Source organism: Ammospiza nelsoni, chromosome 3 (assembly GCF_027579445.1).
Source record: "Ammospiza nelsoni isolate bAmmNel1 chromosome 3, bAmmNel1.pri, whole genome shotgun sequence".
In the NCBI taxonomy this organism is placed as follows: Eukaryota; Metazoa; Chordata; class Aves; order Passeriformes; family Passerellidae; genus Ammospiza; species Ammospiza nelsoni.
In genome coordinates this window covers 38,930,471-38,950,618 of record NC_080635.1, presented here as the reverse complement: position 1 = coordinate 38,950,618, position 20,148 = coordinate 38,930,471, and the positions used below count along the sequence as shown (strand labels likewise).

Sequence of the window (20,148 nt, the reverse complement as noted above, 5' to 3'; positions counted from 1 at the left end):
GGGACTGAATCCAGCACTGCCTTTAGAGGACACAAGTCATGAGAGATGTGTCATATTAGTAGCTTGCAGCTAATAGACTGGCAAAGGCTGGAAGCTGCCCTGGCTCGCTGCCCGGAGCCCACGGAACTGCTCAGGTAGCAGCATCCAGCAGCTTGGCCAGTGGGCCATGACAGTTTCCTCATCCAGAGGTAATTAGCTAAGGTTTCCACAGGGCAACAGCTTTGTTCATAGGTGCCATCATCCCCCTCCTACCTCAGCTGTTTAACGTCTTCCTTGGAGCACGAAAATACCTGTGTCCATGTCCTCGGTTAAGGCTCACTGCAAATTTCTGAAGGGGAGTGACTGCCTCTCTGCATCTGGCAAGCAGAGAGATAAGCACTGGAAGATAACAAACAGAGCCAGGCAAGAGAAAAGAGTGTCTGACTGTCCTTTGGGCAAAAGGATGTCGAAGAACCCATTCACAAGGAAAACATATAAGCGACAAGTGACAGCTTGTCCTACCAGTTCATGCCAGAACCAAATCCAGCAGAACTGGCTGCAATGTAGTGCAAAGCCTTCATCACAGCCTGGCATTAGCAAGCAGGAAGAGCTCACTTTCCACCCAGCTCAAGCTGGTAAGGAACAGTGAAAAAAGTTTAAAATTATAAAGGAAGAAGTACCAGAGAATTTGGAGGAGATTCTGCTTTCTTTGCCCTGAATAACAAGAGTAGCTCATGGAACTAAGAAAAGCAGTATTTAGGTTCATTATGAGAGCCTCCTGCAGCAGACAGGAAAACAGCACTGTGATGAAGCTGAGGTCAAAGGTGTGGCCAAGCCTGGCTGCATTGCTCAACAGCTGATAGACAAGGAGGCAGGGCAGGGCAGACCAAGAGGTACCATGGCCTCTCCTTTCTGGGGCCCTAACTCACATGGCCAGGTACCATTTATAGCTGAGCCAGCAGCCCTGCATGCACAGTGCTTAACACCAACATCAAACACCCTCAAGAAAACATTGACACCTGTCATCAAAACCTCGTGTTATTTCTAGAAAAACTGCACACTTAAGGCATGGAAAAGAGATGGAAGCATAAATCTCCTTATCTAAATTATGTTCCTGAGCATGAAGTAGTTGCCATCACCCAAAAAAGAGACCCAGGTGCCTATGTGAGACTATTGAAAGGAAGGAAAAATTACAAGTTACAAAGCAGTGGTGGCTTGTAGTATAGAAACACATAGCCTCTCTTTAGCTGCACAGTTTACCTTGTCTGGATGTAATATCACACCTTTTGTTCATTAACTTACTTTTATTTTCTCCAATGCAAATATTTTGTGCACCTAAGCTGGTAACAATTCTCTTGAAGACACTGTCTTAAAGGCTTATTGCTAATTTCTTCATTAAAGTGCCTGGTATAGTATGACAACCATTCTTGGTAAAAAGTGAAACATAAGTTCCTAATTTTCCCAGTTTTCCATTCTGTAAACTGTTTCACAGAGATTATCTGCATTTTTCAGTGCAAACTCAATGAAAACAAACTGTTACCCTGCACCGAAAACACTTGTTTGCTCTTCCAGTAGGTAGAACCTGTAATTTACCTCTTAACAGGAGATGATTTGCTCCATTTAGCTTCTTAGCTGCAAGAAGAATTTGACAATAATGAAGGAATTTTTTTAAATTGAGCTAGGTTGAAGGAGAGGAAAGAGCAGCATGGATCACAATCTACCTCACAAATTATTATTCCCATGTTTTTAATGACTTTACTTGAACAAATGCAATGTACCAGGAGAAAATAATCTTCTCCTAGGAACACAAAATTGATACAATCATCCAAAACTTCAGCAAGAATTTCCTTCTTGTGTCATCTTTGAGACTTTCTGGCTCCACTTCTCTCTTCTCTTCACAATTCTTTCACAGCTACTGGCTTGCCTGCAAAGGGAAACTGCAACACCTCTGCATCAAAAAGATGATCAGCTTCTGTTCTCTCTTCTTAAGCTACCTAGAGCTGGTTAGGCACCTAAGAGGCAAAAACCACACAAGAATCCACTGCTTTGACTTGGCTAGGAAAAACATGATCTATCCCCAAAGTCCAGACCTGAGCAAGGTCATCTCAACATATCCATAGGATAACGAGATTTTCAGGCTATGAATCTTTCTTGGGGAGCATTTGTAAGAGGCAGAGAGCTTCACATTGCAAATAACAGAGGTTTGCTGGGTTTTTGTATAAATCAGTTTCCTGTCACACGGTTTCCTATTTTTATTAGTATTTTTAAACTACCAGCCGTGAAACTGGCAGATCCTAGTCTGCAATTTGTTGGTTCTTTTTTGGAGTGAAGCCTTTTGCTGTCAGCTGACAGCTGATTTACTGTCATTGCCTTCATATATGTCACTAGGGTGAATAAACAAAAAAAAATGATTCTTTACTACAGGAACTGAATTTTTTTCCCAGCACCAACAGCTCTCCTCCTTCTTGAGTTTTTGGAGATGACTTCTTGTGATTGCAAACCTAATACTGGCTTTGTGGCCCATGAGGATTGCATCAAATGTCACGTAGTCAAATCAATCAACATTGTTGTTATATTTCAGTATTTTTTGCTTGTTTAAGCAGATAAATGAAAACAGACAAATGTCAATGTATCAGTGTTTTGATTATACAAACAATTGAAAGATGCTCTCAGGTATTTGGAATCCCCAAATAACATATCTGGAAAAAGCTGGGAGTCTGTGGGGTACAAATGTCTCAGGAGCTGCAAAGCACATGCCAAATGAATAGAGTTTATGGATCACCTTGTTTGATGCTTGAGACAATAAATGAAGGAACACAGGAATATCTAAAAAATAGGTAGAGGTAGTGCTTCAGACCTAAGATGATGGCAAACATGAATCATGATTACATAGTTTGTTTATTTGTCTGTTTTTAAAGAGCACACTGTAAAGGAGGAGAAGAAAGCAGAGAAGTGGAAGCTCTTAGCATGCTGGGAAATGTTGCTGTGGGTGGTGTGCTTTCAAGTGTGTTGAATGTTGTACATAAACTGATTGAGACCAGATGTAGTTTGTGCTTTTGATATGGTGTTACTGATTTGTTTTTCTCTGCTGAGTCTAAATTAAATTCAGTGTTGATTTCCTAGATCTAAAGTATAAGATAGCAAGTCTACATAAGCAGCTTCTAGCAGTTACAAAGAATAGTGGTTTTGTGTTAGCATGAGAAAGACATTGACATAGCTTGTTATTCGTATTGTATTTTTTAAGGGTGAGAGCTTTCCTGGAAAGCAATTTCAAAGTAGTTCCAACATTACTTCTATAAACTCTCATCTTATTTTTAAAATACAGTTTTTTTATATTGAAAACTATTTTCTTCCAATAAAATCATTACTCACCCATACATGTGTTTGAGGCACAAGTCTCAGAACAACTCACAGAGAGTCCAGCTTCATGATAATGAGTTGATATTGAGCTGACTATGAGCTGGCAATGTATCAACTGCTCATCATTAAATCATTCCCAAAATGAACATTAATGAACTTCACCCACTTCAGCAATGCACAGTAGCTCATACTTCTCCTGATTTCCAATTCACAGCAAAGTAAGTTGATTTCAGCCTACACTGCTGACTTCGCTGGATTGTTGTGTAGTGAGTTGCCATAAAAACAATGAGGTTTTGTATGTATATATTGGATATTCTCAAACATATTAATTTGGTCATCCAATATATTACAGCTACTCCAGTGAACTTCCAAATGGAAATGGACAGTCCTAATATCCTGCTTTAAACTATGAACGCCGTGTTGGAAAAAAGTACTTCCCTTAAAAGAGAAGTTTTTCCAATGCAAAAGTTTTGTATTCAGTTAACTTTTTCCACTACAGTAGTGAAAAAACAAAGAAACTACATGTAAATCAAATGTCATTAATTTTTTCATTTGCTTTTTTTCTCAGCAGTATTTAAATGGGCTGTTTAAATATCAAAGCTTCATAACCCACATTTTTCTGTAGTAGTCTGGCACCATGTCACACTTGCGGAATTCAGAAATTTATCTGCAAAGAAGCCTCTGTGTGACAGGCATACCTTTATTCAGTGAGGAGAGATCTATGTCGATTAACACATACTGCTGGATAATTGTTCAGAGATGGTTATCAAAGTCTCATGTCCGCATGTTATGTTGAAATATGTCTCAGAAAAGAGTTACAAAACTGAGAGTCTCAAAGGCACATTTTACAGGGTCATTACAGGCACATTTCAGAGGTCAGTCTGTTCAGAGTTTAGGAAGATATTTGATCATAACTACACCCATGGAGAAAAGAGAAACCTCAGACTAGTGCATTAAAGTATTGATATGCATCCAGTTAGAGACCAAACTCTGTGGCTGCAGCAAGAACCAGCTAGGTCTTCACTTCTTGTCAATTGCTGCCCAGGATCAGCTTATCACTGTAAACTGTGTCATTCCAGGAGACATTCAGCCATCCCTACTCTGGTGGGCAGCAGCCTCTGGGATGGGGTAGGTGAGCAGATGGGGCAAGCGTTGCTCCAGTGATCTCATCTGAGCCTGATGTTGAATGCTTGTTAACATCTTTGGATAATGAGATTTGAAACACCAGGGAGCTGAAATAAGAAATATTCAAATACAACGCAATGCTTGCTTTTGAAAAAGAAATAACTATGTCAACAGTTTCCTGTGCGATCCAGTAGATTTCTCATTATAGAGTGTGTTTAAAACAAAACCGGATGTCTACTAAAACCTACACATGGATAGGAGCTAGGGAGCTAGGAGCTAGCTTTTTGCAGACATCAATGAATTGAATTCTGTTACTTGCTTTATTTAGGAAGTCATCATAGGCCCTTCTGGCCTCTAAATACATTTACTCAAGAGCGTTTGACAGAAAAGCAAAATTGCCATTCAAGGTATTGCCTTGATACAGGTGCATTTGGTCAGAAGAATCACCAAGTTAAAATGTGTCCTATTTGCTGGTGACAAAGAAGTTGTCATAGTCCTTTCCAAAAAAGCATTTCAGACTTCATAAATTGCTGGCTCTGCTTCTCTTCCCATGTTTGGCTAATATAAACTTCAACAACCTTTTCTGTCCTTCATGTTACAATCACCTTTATTTCCTCAGGTGTCCAATAGGAGAGAAAAAAATAGGGCTGAGAACACGACACACCTGAGATTTGTGTCTGCAATGGAATAATTTTTGTCTATATTCCAGTTCAGGGGAAAAAGAATCTGTGTTTGCTTTTGTTGTTATAGTTGGTTTGAACTTTTAAAGCGTGTGAAAGCACCTTTGAACTTTACAGAAAGGAACTTGAAAATGTTGGAGTTTTTTTAAGTTTAAAAGAAGAATGTTTCCCTTTTAAAAAAGCAAATACAATAAATGTGGCATAACAGATTTAGAGATACGCTGTACTCTTTGAGGAAGCAACATCGTCAACCAGATGGGTTGAAGAAAGAGCTAAATGCGCATGCATGCCACAGAAACACATAGAGAATTTCCTTAATGACTGACGGCTATTAAGCACGCTGTAACATTCAAATACTATCTACATTTATTATGTTTCCTAATTTAAGGACACATAACTATATTTAAATATTTTTACACATAAATGTATAATAAATTACAAAAAGCAGCAATGTTGATATCAAGGATACCTATGTACCTTCTCAGATGAGTTTGCACTGCCCACTCCCCTAACAGCCATTTGCAGTAGCTGGCTACTCTCTCTGGCCTCTAAGTATGCTCCTTGTCATTTCCCTGCACCAGTTTTGGAATAAACAGTGTCTCCAATCCTTACAAAAGAATATTAGAGAAATTATGTAGTTAATTTAACCAGCCAACTTGCATATACAAACAGAGGAAACACAGACACCTCTCCTCAAAATCCTATGGTCTAGGTTTTCTTGAAAGGATGGCAGCATTTACTGAACTGCCCCTAACTTTTCACAAGACAGATCTGTACCTTTGTTCTGAACATTAGACCTCTCCCATTTTTTTCATTTGGCCACCAAAATTTTCTAGTCACTTTTTACTACCTTGGCTCAAAAGCACCATAAAAGAAGCCACCTTGCTAGTTCAAATCAGGAAAGATTATTTTATTTAGTCCTGCTCCTGACACTGTAAATACAACTAAGTAGAAATCAGTACTCCATTTATAAAATGTCCTCTACAACCAAATTGTACTTATTTTAATTTGCTTTTCACAGAACCTCTTAGCACCAGGGGACTGCTAACAACATGACCCAAACAACGAAGCAAGTGACGCTTTTTCACATCTCTGTGCACACCCTGTCTCATAGCATTTTAGCACTGAATAAAAACAGAGGTGGCAAAATCCTATGCCACAGGAGAAGCACAAACATGGATAACAGGGTTTGCCATGCACTACTAAACTTGCCCAGCTGCTAACACTTGCTGTTGTGGCTGCCTGTACGCTGACCTTGGCTTGGGCTGTAGCTGAGGAGGTGGGCATGTGGCAGCACATTGATCCTTGGAGGCCAGTATGTCCACACAGAATCAATGTGACACAAGGCAAAGATCTAAATGAGAACATCCACAGCTACACTGAGAGCTGCACTGCAGAGTAGAGTGGTGTTTGTGACTCTTACCTGCCTTCTTTCTTCCTCACACATTCCGTACAGGTAGAAAAACCCTGGAACGCTTCCCGGATTTTTAACCGAAATAACCATATACTTGGATAAACAAAGGGAGGAGTTGAGCTGTGCGGCAGCAATATCTTCCTAAACATGACTTTTTTTCATTATTAACTCAACTGCTTTGAGTTACCTTCAAAACAGGAATATATTAAAAAATCCTCCCATGGAGAACATTTGCAAACTTCCTTGCAATTTTCAAAAGCCTTGGGAATTTTCTCTAAGTTTCCACCTATGTCAGCAGCTTTAAAAATTAGTCTCCCAGTTGGTAGGCAAATTTAACAATTGAAGCTTCCCTATTTATATTCAGAACTAAATAAGCAAAAGTTACAGTTGCTCAGACTTTTGGGTTGAAAGACTCAAACAATCTCAGATAATTCACTTTTATTTCAGATTTGGAGTCATCACAGTTTAGAGGTGTGTATTCCACTTCATGTGTCAAGGTCAGGGGCTCACAAAGATGGTCTTCCCTTATCAGCAGGCTGAGCCAGTAGGAACAAGCCACCTAAGGTCTCTAATCATGGGAAAACCTAAAAATTGTAAGCCCTAGAGGTAACTCATTGACACAAGAAGCAATTTCTCTGAGAGAAAGAAATTTTACTTCTTTCTCACTTTCCTGGGACATAGTCTTGGAACAATTTTTATATTTACAGAATAAAGTATTAAGTATATCTTTCTCATGGGCTTACAATGGGTCATTTAAAATAAATGTAACATTTACGGTACCTCAAATTTTGTCTATACTGCAATACTTCTTGTTCCCACTGTAGGAGATACTACAAATACCACAGTAAAGCTCAAATATCAGAGGGCACTAAAGTGCTGTCTTTTTAATGGCAGTCTCAAAATAAGAAGCTCATAGGTTCCAGCAGTAAATCCACTAAAGTCAGTGGGGTAAGACCTAGAATTAACTTGACCTTTGGAGAAAAAAAAGTTAGTGTGAAGGTTGGAAGTGGACAGGAGTGCAGGACAGGGATTTTTGACTAAGCAAGAAAGAAAACCTGGAGAAGTTGTGGGCTTCCTGAATGGATCCCTGAAAGTATCAGCTGGGATGCTCAAAAGCTGTTCTCAGCAAATGGTTCATTTTGCATTGCCTACAGGGTTAGAGGAAGGAGGACAAGGAATTCTGGAGGGATTACTTAGAGAAGTGGAAATCATAACTCACATGGCAGAAGTGAAATGAGAAAGGGGGGAAAACTTCATGATTGGAATCTGAATGTCTTTTTCATCACCAGCAAAGAACTAAAAGCAGATGAGAAGTTTCTTCAAAAAGTTGTAAGATTTCAGAGAAAGAAGTCCCAGGGGAATTACAGTAACACAGTAGAGAGTTGTAAGAGTAAACCCCAGCTTACCTGATTTGTGCTTGCTTTTGCTATCACTTAAACCAAATTAAACTGCTCACAACTGAATAATCACTGCATTGCTCTTCTGGAGAGACCATGAAAAGAAAAGGAACGAAGTCTAGTCCCTGGCCAATCTGACCAAAGAACTACATTAAAAATATGTATAAATCCACTGTGCCAGAGGGAGTTCAGCTCCTATCCTTATGATTTATAATTATATCTTCCTAAACAACAATCTTCATCAAGCAATAGCAGCATCCTAGTCATCCTTCTATATTTATAAATTATATCAGTTTGGGAAAAGGCCTTCATCTTCATTTAACACTGCCCAAAATATCTTTTGTAACTAGACTAGACAAACCAGCAATTAAAAATCAGAAAAATTCAGCTTGCAAGGTGCCCCAGAAAGTCTCTGGTCCAACCATCTGCTCAAAGCAGGGCCAGACACAAGACTGAGACCAGAGTGTTGTCAATCTGCACCTCGAAAACCTTCAGGATGGAGACTGCACAGCCTCTTTGAACAACCTGCTCCATTGTTTGACTATGTGCCAACTTGAACATCTCATCTCAACTATGTCTACTATCCCTTATTATCCCTTACTCACCCAGTATGAAATACTGTAAGGACTTGGCTCTGTCTTGTTGCTAACCTCCCTGTGGTTACTAGAAAATAAAAGGTAAGGAGTATGCTTACATATACAAAGCATTATATGTCCATGTTTAATATTATGGTAGATCCAAATCAATGAAGTCTAAAAGATCATCAAGTTTTTGAAATCATAATCCAGATATAAGTCTCACAAATGCATTGTGCTGCAGTATCAAGAACAAGGTATAAAATGCACTTTCACTTCTCTTGTTGTGCGGAATTAAGAACTTGATATAGATCTATGGTTTCCACAATAAACATCTTTGATATCACAGACAAGGTCTATCATTCACATGGGAGTAAACCAGGAATAGACCTATTTAAAACTTGCCAAGTCACATGATTTCCAGCAAAAATGGCACAGGAGTTGATAGCAAACTCTCAAATTAGAGCACCAAAAAACATTTCCAGGAAAAAAAAAAATCAGCTCAAAAAGCTTGCTTCCTCATGAAGGTTTTATTTGTTTATTTTATCTGGAATAATCTACTCCTTCCCTTGTCCACATTCCTCTAATCAGTCTATATGGTACCACTTTTCTGCTGGCAAAACAGGAAGGCAGCTATGATGCCAGTATGCCTGAAGCTTGCCTCAGGCACACCCCTGCTAGTTTAAAACTTTTGCCACCTTCCTGACTAGCTCAGCAGCGTACTGATTCAAAAATCACAACTTAGGGACTTGTGCCCTTGACAAGAAAGAACTGCTTCAAAGCTTGAAATTCCCAAGTCTTGTCTTCAAGAAAAAAAAAAATAAATAAATATGTGTATATATGTATGTAAAACACATTTTTAAAAAATATATTAAAAAATCCAAATGAAATTTGCTATATGCTTTAGTCACATTATTTTCAAACTAGCTTCCCAATAAATGTTTCAAACAATTTGTCCCCTAAAATCCACTTTTCTTCACTGAAGAAGTCATTCAATGTCATCAAGAGGTTTGCATAACAAACACATAGCAAATCAAATGATGGGACAATATTTAATAATCAGATGATATTTGACATGTCCAGAATATATCTGAGTCCAAGAACTGTGAAATATTTCCAGCCATATAATTTACGCTGCAGCAGCAGAGAAGCAGAAGAGATTCAGATGGGTGCTGGCAGCACACTAATTTCTTGTCAAGTGTAACTTTGGCATGTTTGAGTGAATCCAATGGCATTGGCACCTTGGTTGATGGCTTCTCCATCAACAAAAACACAAGGCCCACTATTAAATGCCACTCTCATGACTGAAAGGCAAAGTCTAGTGCTCTTGACTGTGAGAAAGGAGTAAACAAGTAACTCCAGACTTGGGATGTCCAGAAAAAAATTATTCCAATCTTCATGTTGAAAGACAGTCATGAACATCTCCTTCCTCACTAGGTAGTGTCCCTCATGGCAATCAAAAGCAAGTGGACCCCACCTACCCTCCCTAGATCCGAGTTAGCAGCCCAGAAGACACCACAGAGGATGCATTACACAGGATGAACTTGCCCCTGTACATAGAGACACCCCAGGCACATTCTCTGCAGTGCTAGGTGCATGTCCATAAAGCTTTGCAGGGGTAACATCACCCTGCACCTGCCAAAATGTGAATCCACCCTCTTTTTTTACTGTTTGTTCCAGCAGCTGCCTCTCCATGGGCTTGGACCTGAGGCGGAAGGAGGAAGAATTTCAATCCCCATCCCAATGCCCTCTATTTTTCAAACTTTCCAGCCTTGAATTGACAGAGGACATGCTCATGTAGCCAAATGTAGTTGTCTCTAGCACTTGCTCAAAGAATAGACAAAGTAGGGGAACTAACCTAAAACTGCCAGGTGGTACCAGATTTACAGGGTCCTGGCAAGGAAGTGCTGAATGACTGCTAAAGAGTCTCCTAGAGCTTACAAAAATTTACAACACTTTTTATGCAAGACTTAATCACCCCCATGGACATTTTTGTAAAAGGAGCACATTTAGGCCCAATCAATATGGAAAACTCTAAAGGAATAAATAAGACATCTCACTAGCTCAAACCACTGATAATATGGAGCCTTTTAGGAGTTGGTAGGCAAGAAATTCCTCTATAAGTTTATTGTATACTCACTTCTACCATTCCATGTCCTACTCTCCTAAAATTTTTCATGCTGACATCAGAGGCAAGAGGAAAAAGTGTGTTATCATATCTAAGCTATTTCAAGGCACTCTTCTTGCTTTAAGTAACTTAAGCCAATGCTTTAAATCAAAATTTTGTCTTGCTTCCAAGCATCTTAAGGGTCCATGGAAGATGTTACAGGGCTTTCATTTCCACTGCAATGTGATAAATACTGCTACAATTACAGGCACCATTCTCAGCAGCCTCAGATGCACTGATCTTGCCTGTCCAGACTGCCTTTGAACTTGCCATTCTAAATTCTTTCCTCTATATGAAAACATGATCCAGGGGAAGGAAGTCTGTGCTGGCTTGCCCCTGCCCTACATGCAGTCAGAGCACAAGAAGCTGCCTCATTTTAATTTGGCTAGTTTGAGCAAATGCTAAAGGTTTTACCCTGCAACTTCTGTACTTTTGGCACCTGAGACACTCTGATGGAAGCCAGCTCAGCTCTCACTGAAGTCAGTCCTCAACTCTACCATCCTGCAGCCCCCGCCAAAATCTGCTGATGTCTTGTGTAGGCATTAAAAATCCTTGAAACTCAATTTGACAGAAAAACACCTTTCCAGAAGGTTCTGGCTAAGAAACACATGTCCACCCTCCAGACCAAAAAAGTTAAGGCCTATTCTATACAGGGGAATTCCTGTCTTCCCCCTCTGCCCTGTGAGAGAGCTGGGTCTCCTCAGTTTCATAGAGTCCTTATCAGAGTGGAAACAGAACTAAAATAACTAGAGAAATTTTCTTACAAAATATCAGATTTTATCCTTTGCACAAGACTTTTCCATGGATGGCCCTAAGCACCCCCTGTAAACATATGACACCCAAAGAATAATGTCTGGCTCAGCAGCAGCTTGTCTGTGCTCTGTCAGCCTTTTCTGATCCTTTTTGTATCGCTGTGCGAGCCTCAATATTTATCCACTTCCTCTTTTCGGCCTTAATAAAATTGTTTTATTTGCACTTATTATCTACAAGCAGTTTAAGAACTATTCAGTGTTCCCAGCACCCAGAATAACAAAGGAGCCAGCAGCCTTGACATGTAAGAACAGATATATAGTGTCTGAAAGAAGTAAAGCACAGATCCACATACCAACTCAGGAAATAAATTTCCTATCAGGGAGAATTTATTCCCACTTTTAGTTGGACTATAGTAAATTGTACCAGCTCAGTGATAAAGTGATTAGTCCATCCTCTGCTACACCTCCCCATTTAGTCCATGTGGAACATAATTAATGAGCAGTTTACACTTCTCTTGCAAAAATTAATAAACACCAGTACAAAAAATCTACATTACACTGTCCAGCACCACACCACTTGGTCACCTCTAGGATTCAATATTTTACTGCAAATCACCACCATTTATTTAGATTCTTTCCATGTGTGAGACAATGCTTACACCCAAATTGCTAGGAAATAATTGTTCAGGTTGCAGATATTTTGTCAAATTCTCTAATAATATTGAGAAATATCTGGATTTCAGTCATGCCATCATTACCGTTGGCTATAAATTCAGTAATGTTAAAAAATATCTATCAATTCAGTATGTCAGAGATTATTTAATGTATGTATAAAGGTGTTATTGTTCATCAGCTCTCATCCCTTAATATTTGCTTCATTACTTTATCAATGAAAATTAACTCAGCACATGCAGTTCCCATTACAGCTCCCCATGCTCTCCCATTCATACGTTTCATAATTTTCAAAAATTACAAAAATATCACATCTTCCTTTCAGTTTCCCTTTTGGATTTCTAGAGTCACAGCAGTCATTTTTATCTATTTGAAAGAAGATTACAAATTCATGGACTAATTTCAGGAACATTGCAGAAAATCTATTAGAGCAACTTATCACATACTGCAGTTTCAAACACTAACGATTCAGCACTGAACTCTTACAGTAAAAGCTTTAATAATCAAATCTAGGAAGTCCTATATATAATATATCATCTATTTAGTGTCAATGTGAAATCTAATTTGCATTAAAAGAACTATTGGTTACAAAAAAATTTTTGTAACTATTGGTTACAAAAATTAATAATGATGAAAATAAATGTGTCTTAAAGTACAGCCTTAAAAGGGTGAACTTAAATTGGTGTTTCAAGTTCAGCCTTACATTTCATTTCGATTTTTCAGACCTAGAATTGTATTAAAATTTAAAAGTCAAGCACACAGGCAGCTTGTTTGGGCTTATTTGGAATTAATTTCTTTTGAGAAATATGGTGTTGCGCCTACTACCCCTTGTTGTAAGGAGCAATCAATAGTCAGCAGAAGTCTCAGCTGCTGAGGCTTCAGTGCTCACCACTGGAAAATCTAGCTCATTAGCTCTTAGCTATATTTGCTGCTTAGCTATGTAGCCTCTGCAGGGCTAATGAGTAAAAAGCAGTCAAGACTTATTTTAGCCATAAAGATCTGACTGAATGCACACAGTGTCATGCTGAGGAAGAAGACACCATCATTACCCAGCCACTTTTCTGAGTAGAGTCCCACTGTAAGATACATCTATCCATCTATTAATTTGAAGTTTAGGAGTTTAGTTAAAAGTCTGAGCTTGTTTTTCTTTGCCTTCTGTTAAGGAAGAAAACAGTTCGTGTTTAAGGTTTAATGTCTGTTAAAAAAAAAGAGAAGAAAATCACAAAAAACACCCTAAAAACTAGGACACTTATTCCAGTTTTCCCAAACATAGAACAATAAAATTTCTTGGCAACTCAGCCACAATATCAAGCAGCCTGAAACAAACCAACTCAAACTAATTCTTTTGCCATGCTAGTAACTGTACTTGCAAGTACTTGTAGCACTTGACAAGGCCATGAAGAGGAACCAGACCAAAAAGCAGCAATGACCCCTTTTCAATTGCAGCAGCCCTTGATTTGCCGCAATCATGAAGATTATTTTGTGACCCATTGCTAGCAGTGAGAAGAGGTGATTGTTTCCCTTGAGGAAGCTAACAGGCACAGAGCAGCTCCTTCTCACTGCTCTGCTGTAGGGTCTCTTGCAGCCTTCCCTTCCAGAGGGAACACCAAGAGAAGACACCAGGACACAGAGTTCAATATGAACTGGTTGAAAGCTCCAGCAGTTCAGCACAGTAAATACTTTTTCTCCCACTTCCCTTAGTGGCAGAAATCAATACAGTTGACTAATAGTAAGTCTCTCCTTCTTCAAATGTTCTAACGTAGGACTTTCACAGAATTAACCTTCAAAATGTTTCTTCTTTGTGCTTTCTTTATCTTTACAAGAAATGAACACAGTTCATGCCACTGTTCTTGTTTTTGTAAGTGATTGACAAGTGCTTCTTTTCTGCCTGCAGGCCAGGAGAAAACGTAATCTGCAGCTATTTTAGGATCATTAGTAAATGTTTGCAATTTAGAAGAGCAACTCCCAAAATAAATGCAGATATGCACATTCAAAATTAAGAGGCTTGAAAGGCCAAAAGTTCCCACAAAGCTGATCAAAGTTACTTAAGGTGGGCAAGTCTCAAAACATGCAGATTATGACTTTTAAATGCTACTCCTCATAAAAGTTGCAGATCAAATACAAAGTTCTGATTTTCTTAGAAAAAGGGTGATTTTTTTCTAAACAGAAAGAGGCTCAGCTTTAGTTGCTTGCTTTCTGAAACTTCTGTTAGTGTAAAAAAATGAGAGTGCTCTACATATCTACATAATCCTTTTTGCTAAAATGAAAAGAAAAACTTTCCCGATTGGTGGTTGAAGTTAATGGGAATTCATAAATTACTTTACATCCCAATGGACATGAAATCTCCAAAGTTTTAGATTCCAGTTGAACAAGAAATTACTTATGCAACCCAGTCAGCAGGATCAAATATACCTGTGGGGTTTTTTTTAATCTTATCAGAATGTGACAAAAATCAGAAAATTCACAGCTTTGTGACTGCAAGTTGTGAATGCACAGGTCATAAGCATTCTGTTTAGAGAATCATAATTTACGAATGCTGCCTTTACTTTCACAATGCTAATTTTAAATTTAGGAATCCTTGGGATGCTGGTGAACAGCTCCCCAGTGCTGACAGCAGCAGCATCTGGAGGGCACAGAGGAACAGATAATGTCAAAAGACCTCCTTCAGCTAGACAAGCCCTATTTTCACACTTCCCCAAGGCACACCTTGCTCTCAAAGGTACGCTGAGCTCTCAGACAGTTAGTTAATATACCATGCTAAGCACAAATCCACTGGCTAAAGCTAAGACTTCTTTCCTTTTTATGTCTCTCTATTTGGCAACTTCATTAACAAACACTTCCAAACAGACATTGAGAGGAACTTGTAGCTGATGTGTTTGCTCTACCCCAGGAGGTGGGGTGGAGGACCACTGAGCTGATGTTTGTTCCAGCACTGCTGTGCTTTGGCCCAAGCCCCAGTTTTAGCAGACTGATAGAAATGAGCTTTCATTAGAAAATAAAACAGTTTCTGAGTAGCACCTGAAAGCTCTCACAGAGAAACCAGCCTCTGTCCTGGAGGCATTTGCCCTTCAAACACCTAGAGGGAGGACGGGGGCTGTGAGCGCTATCACACTTCATCTCCCCCAGCTATAAATAGCAACCACAGCTCATGAGATGTGCCCTCAGCCAGCCAAGAGATTGCACCCGTCCCTGCTGCCTGGGGCCAGCACTGCCATGCCCCAGGTTTTTAGGTTTTTCTCACCTCCCAGCTGCACACTGCGCCACACCGCTGGTGGGCGAGGTGACACAAGGCAATGCTGACAAAAAGGTTAGCATCGGTGGAATAAAGATTGGCATTGGTTGAAAAAAGGTTGAACTGCACACCTCCACCAGTGCTCTGCCCCTCTCCTCTGAAAGGTCGTGGTGCTCCCCACAAATCCCGTGTGGCCCCACAGATGGAACTCTACCCTGCGGGAGCCTCTCCCAGCACAGCCTGGCTGGCTTTCTCCTGGAGTGAGGCTTGCATGGGGAATGATCTAATTTAGGAATGTGGCAGAGAGTTTAGATACTCATCCAGAAGGAAATGAACTTTTTATTCTGCCAAATTTGGCTAGATCTTGCAGTACTTAGGAAATTCACCTCCAGTATTTGGCTTTAAACAGAGTTTTGTCTTAGGAGGCAAAAAAAAAACCCCAAACACCTTAACCCCAAGATGCAAAAATTAATTTTTTTTTTTAAATTCTCGTGAGATCTCTAGTTGGTTTGGTCCAAACTACAAGAACTATTTCAATGTGGATTTACCCTTCCTCCAGTCACAACATGGAGCCTCAAATGTTGAGCTAAGTGTCAATGAAAAATAGCTGAGAAAAACCAAAGAGATAGAGAAAACAGAAAAAGATCACTGGGCAAACATGACAAAAACCTCATTTTTTTCCTGGATTTTTTAAGGAACAAAACCATGCTCTCTCATCCTTCTGTAAGAAATGTGTGTTTTAAATGTGTATGTTACTTAAGCAAGAAAAGCACGTGCAACACCACATGAACAAAAGTTCTCTTTGGGCCATATTAAGAGCCTTTTTAGTTTGAAATGCCTACAGCCAGCAAGTGCTGCCAGTGGTGTACATCTCCCTGTGCACCACGGAGAGGGTGCTGCTGCAGTGCACGTGTTCTCTGTTACATGTGGAGGCTCTTAGGAGAAAGCCATCCACTTTCTCTCCAGCAGCAATGAGCTCAACAGCCTTAAGTGTGTAAGTAAATGCCTGCTTCCCATCACAGCCAAGAGATACCAGTTTATTTCTGGCTCATCTAGCTCTTCAGGTTGTTGTGTCCCTGAGGATAATTAGTCCTGAACTCAGGAAAACTATTTATCTTACACTGGGGATAGTCTATCAAATACTTCTTCACACAAAAACTCATTTAAAAGGATAAAAAACACTCCCTGAGGAGCTGAATATATTTTTCAGTCTCCTAGTCATTTCCAGCAGGCGACATATCTGAAATCACAGAGACTCCCCTTGGTAACTAGGTGAGAGCAAATTAGCATCATTTTGAACTGGGGAAGCTGCACCACAGCAGCCTCCGAGGAGGAAGTTCTATTTGTTGCAAACAAATCTGATTTGCTCAGTTTTGCCTCCCCACAAATATGACTGCAGTATATACAGAGGAAGGTGTTTTACAGGGCAAGCCACCATCACCACTGGAAACAGGCATGGTATTATCTCCCCAGGAGAGGAAAAATAAACATGACAGGTTGCAGCTATCACAGGTAGTGGCTGCAAGGTAAACACTCTCACAAGAAGTTCCCCTTAAGGCTCCCTGAAATATTCCAAAACTAGCTACATCCAAATGCATCTCCCAAAGGATCAGAGCACAATTTTCTTTCACTTGATAGAAGGCACTGAGTGGTTGCTAAGAGGTTGCAGTTATAGTCCTTTTGCTTCCACTGCTTGCAGAAAGACATATTCTTTGAGTTTTTTCCTGATGCAGTGATTGTCCACGCCACCAGAGCTTTATTTTGGCCAGAGATGCCCACAGTGTTTTTCTGTGAGGACAAACATCTTGTTCAGACCCCATTAGAAGAGGGAACTCAGCTCTTACAGCAGTTTGGCAAATCTCTGACCATGCAGCTAGAGGTGTGCTGGTCCAGCAAAAAGGACTAAGGCTAAAAAGAGGATGAATCCACCTAGAGGTAATTTCTAGGTATAAACTACAGGCACATCCTGATTTCCATACTTGGAAAAATAAAGTACCTGCAACACATTTTAAAATTAAAGGAGTTAAATGACTGGCACAGCTACATCTGCCTGGGTCTTCTCCTGCATGCAGACACAGCCCCTGCACACTAAATTCTTCTAAATGAGAAATTAGAGCAAAGCCCTTCACAGATATTGGTGGAAGATTGTGTCCTCTGGAGTGTGCAGAAGAAGCACTTGCTCCTTACAAATAACACAAGGTAAATCTGAAAGCCTTGCATGGTTTTCAGCACTTACTAAGGAAAAATTCCTAATTAAGGACTGAATAATGGTGTGGAGCTAGGACTTCCTACAATGATGTTCCTACCAATCCATCAGGCTAACTGGCCATGATATGCTGTCTGCATAATAAATGTCTCTTAGTGCTCATTAACATGTCCTTTATTAAAACCTATGTAGAAAGGGCAGAAATAAAACTTATGCAAAACAGTGCATAAAGCTGACACCACCCTGGACTCTATGGTGCAGGCAGGTGACATGTTGGCTCCATGGGAGTTTGTCCTTGCCTTCCTGTGGACACAGGGATTTCCACTCTTAAACAGCAAATCAGGTGCAAGATCCCATTTCCAGCCTGGTAAATTGCGACCAACTGGAGAACACAGTGGTTCTAGTATTCATGTTGACCTACTATAGACAGATATGCACACATAATACCTCTAGTTTTTCTGTACTAAACTCCCATTAATCTCCATAGAAATTATGCCAAAATATGAATTCTTTATTGGCAAAGCTCTTGCCCTCCCTCTGATTGTAGGAACTAATCCCTGCTCCTCCCTGTTGGCTGTTTGTGAATTCATGGATTAAGGAGGTCATTTAAAAAATGCAGACTGGAGGAAAAAAAAGGCAAACAAACAAACAAAACACAGAGAAATTAGAAAAGGGCTGATTACATGGTTTACATGACATTTCTTCACCTTAGGTAGCATGAGAATTTGTCTTCCTCTTGTATGCACAGCAAGGAGAAAATGCTTATTTTGAAAGGGACTGCCACCATGAGCAAAACCTGAATGCTAATTTGGTTTTGTTTCCATCTTCATAATGAAAAATTTCCATTGGTATCCATCCTCATTAAGGGCTGGATAAGGAGATGGGGCCAGGATGTCCTCTTTGCAACATGATGACAGGCCTTTCAGAACTCTCACCAACACAGAAGCACTTTGGCTGAGAGGAAAGACAAACTTCAGGTGGAACCATAGGGAAGAACAGAAAAATTTTCTAAATGGCTTTTCCACCGGAGAGACCCTAACGCAAAACCCGGACACCTCAGAAGATGTAAGTTTATAGTTTCTGTCCCTGAATTTCACTATTTTTCCTGTACTGCAAAAGGCCTTTCCCTCCCAAAGCCACAATGACAGGGCCTCATTAACTGAGGTGTGTTGAAGGGCTTTCATGAAGACAAATGTGTTAAGTTGGCAATTATTATACTTACAAGCACATTAAGCTATTAACAACAAAGGTAGGAGCTAGGAAGACCTTGTATAAGCATGTTGAACTTACCATGCTTTCCAGACCACAGCGACGTCAACACACTCAGCAAGGCATGTGTCCATAGCAGCAAGAATAGGCTTGCATTAAATGTCACATTTATCTAGACTTCACCATGAACTTAATCTTAGTGAGGGAGAAACAGGCCCACAAGAAAACATCAAAGGCTTGAACAACTACAATATATAAGACTCCTTAACAATATTGAAACCTCTGATGCTAAAGTTTTTCTACATTTTATTTAATTCCCTTTAACCTCCTGGGAATCTGAGATCAGGAAAACAAAAGGATGAAGCATCTGCCTTCTGCAGTGTGCACATGAATATAAGGACAAATGTTGTCAGATGCACTTGACAGCTGTAAAAGAAACAGATTCTTTTCAGTCAGCTCCTAGATAAGGAAAAGGAAACAGCTGCCCCGGGTCATAGGCAAGGAAGAAGTGATGCTCTCAGAAAGTCCCCTAGGCTGAATTTCAGCAAATATATCTTTCACGTGTGAGGTGATATTTTCCATTTTCCAACAGAAATTGAAAATAAAGCAAACAGATAGAACCTCTTAAAGCAAAATGTGTGAGCACAGGCATTAGCATCCTGCTTTTGAAACTGGGCAGATGAAGAAGAGGGCTAGATGAAGTCTGGGACTAGGTTTTGCAGAAATAAGGTGAGTGTTTGGAGGCTGTCAAAGGTATGTAACATGGCCTCAGGAGGTTAGGAGGAAGTAAAGAGTGGTAAAGTTTGTATATTTTGGTTTAAAATACTCCAGAGTGCTCATCTGAGGCCCTGCATAATCTAAGACCATCCATTTCCTGGAGACAGGTCATATATAGTTACATTAAAAAAATTATATAGCACACTAAATACCCGAGAACTTCCTTTTCAACATACACATAACAGCCATCCCTCGGCTAAAGTCCTTATACTGACCTATCCTGGCCCTTGTATGCTGTCATCTTATTGCAAAAGTTCCATACCTTCTTAGTGATTTCTCATGGTCACCTCCTCACAGCACTGACTCCTTCTTCACAGTATGGCCAACAAACTCCTGCTAACCCACTCTTTTATAGCACTCATCCTCATTGGACACAGCTGTGGCCTGTTAAGGGCAGGCCTGCTCCTAATCTTTGATAATTAGTGCAGCTGCAACTCCTCAGAGGTGAGATTACCTTTTTCACAATCTTTTTTTTCTTACATTGTATCCCCCCACACTTGTACATGCATTTCATGAAACGTCTGTCACTTGCTTTAGATCACAGCAATTTTTAAAATTCTTACCACAATTCCTCCATGCTTACGTGTCATTACCAGCAATAAA

The 20,148-nt window shown here is 39.9% G+C and overlaps 1 long non-coding RNA gene across 1 annotated transcript; it reads right to left on the bottom strand.

Annotated features, from left to right (window-relative positions):
• Positions 1-1,263: 1,263 nt before the first annotated feature.
• LOC132071819 (uncharacterized) lies at positions 1,264-19,873 on the bottom strand. The gene is made up of 2 exons (XR_009418201.1): positions 19,808-19,873; positions 1,264-1,991 (listed from the first exon to the last, which is right to left on the bottom strand). It is a non-coding gene; the product is annotated as an uncharacterized LOC132071819 (long non-coding RNA).
• Between the last annotated feature and the right edge of the window lie 275 nt (positions 19,874-20,148).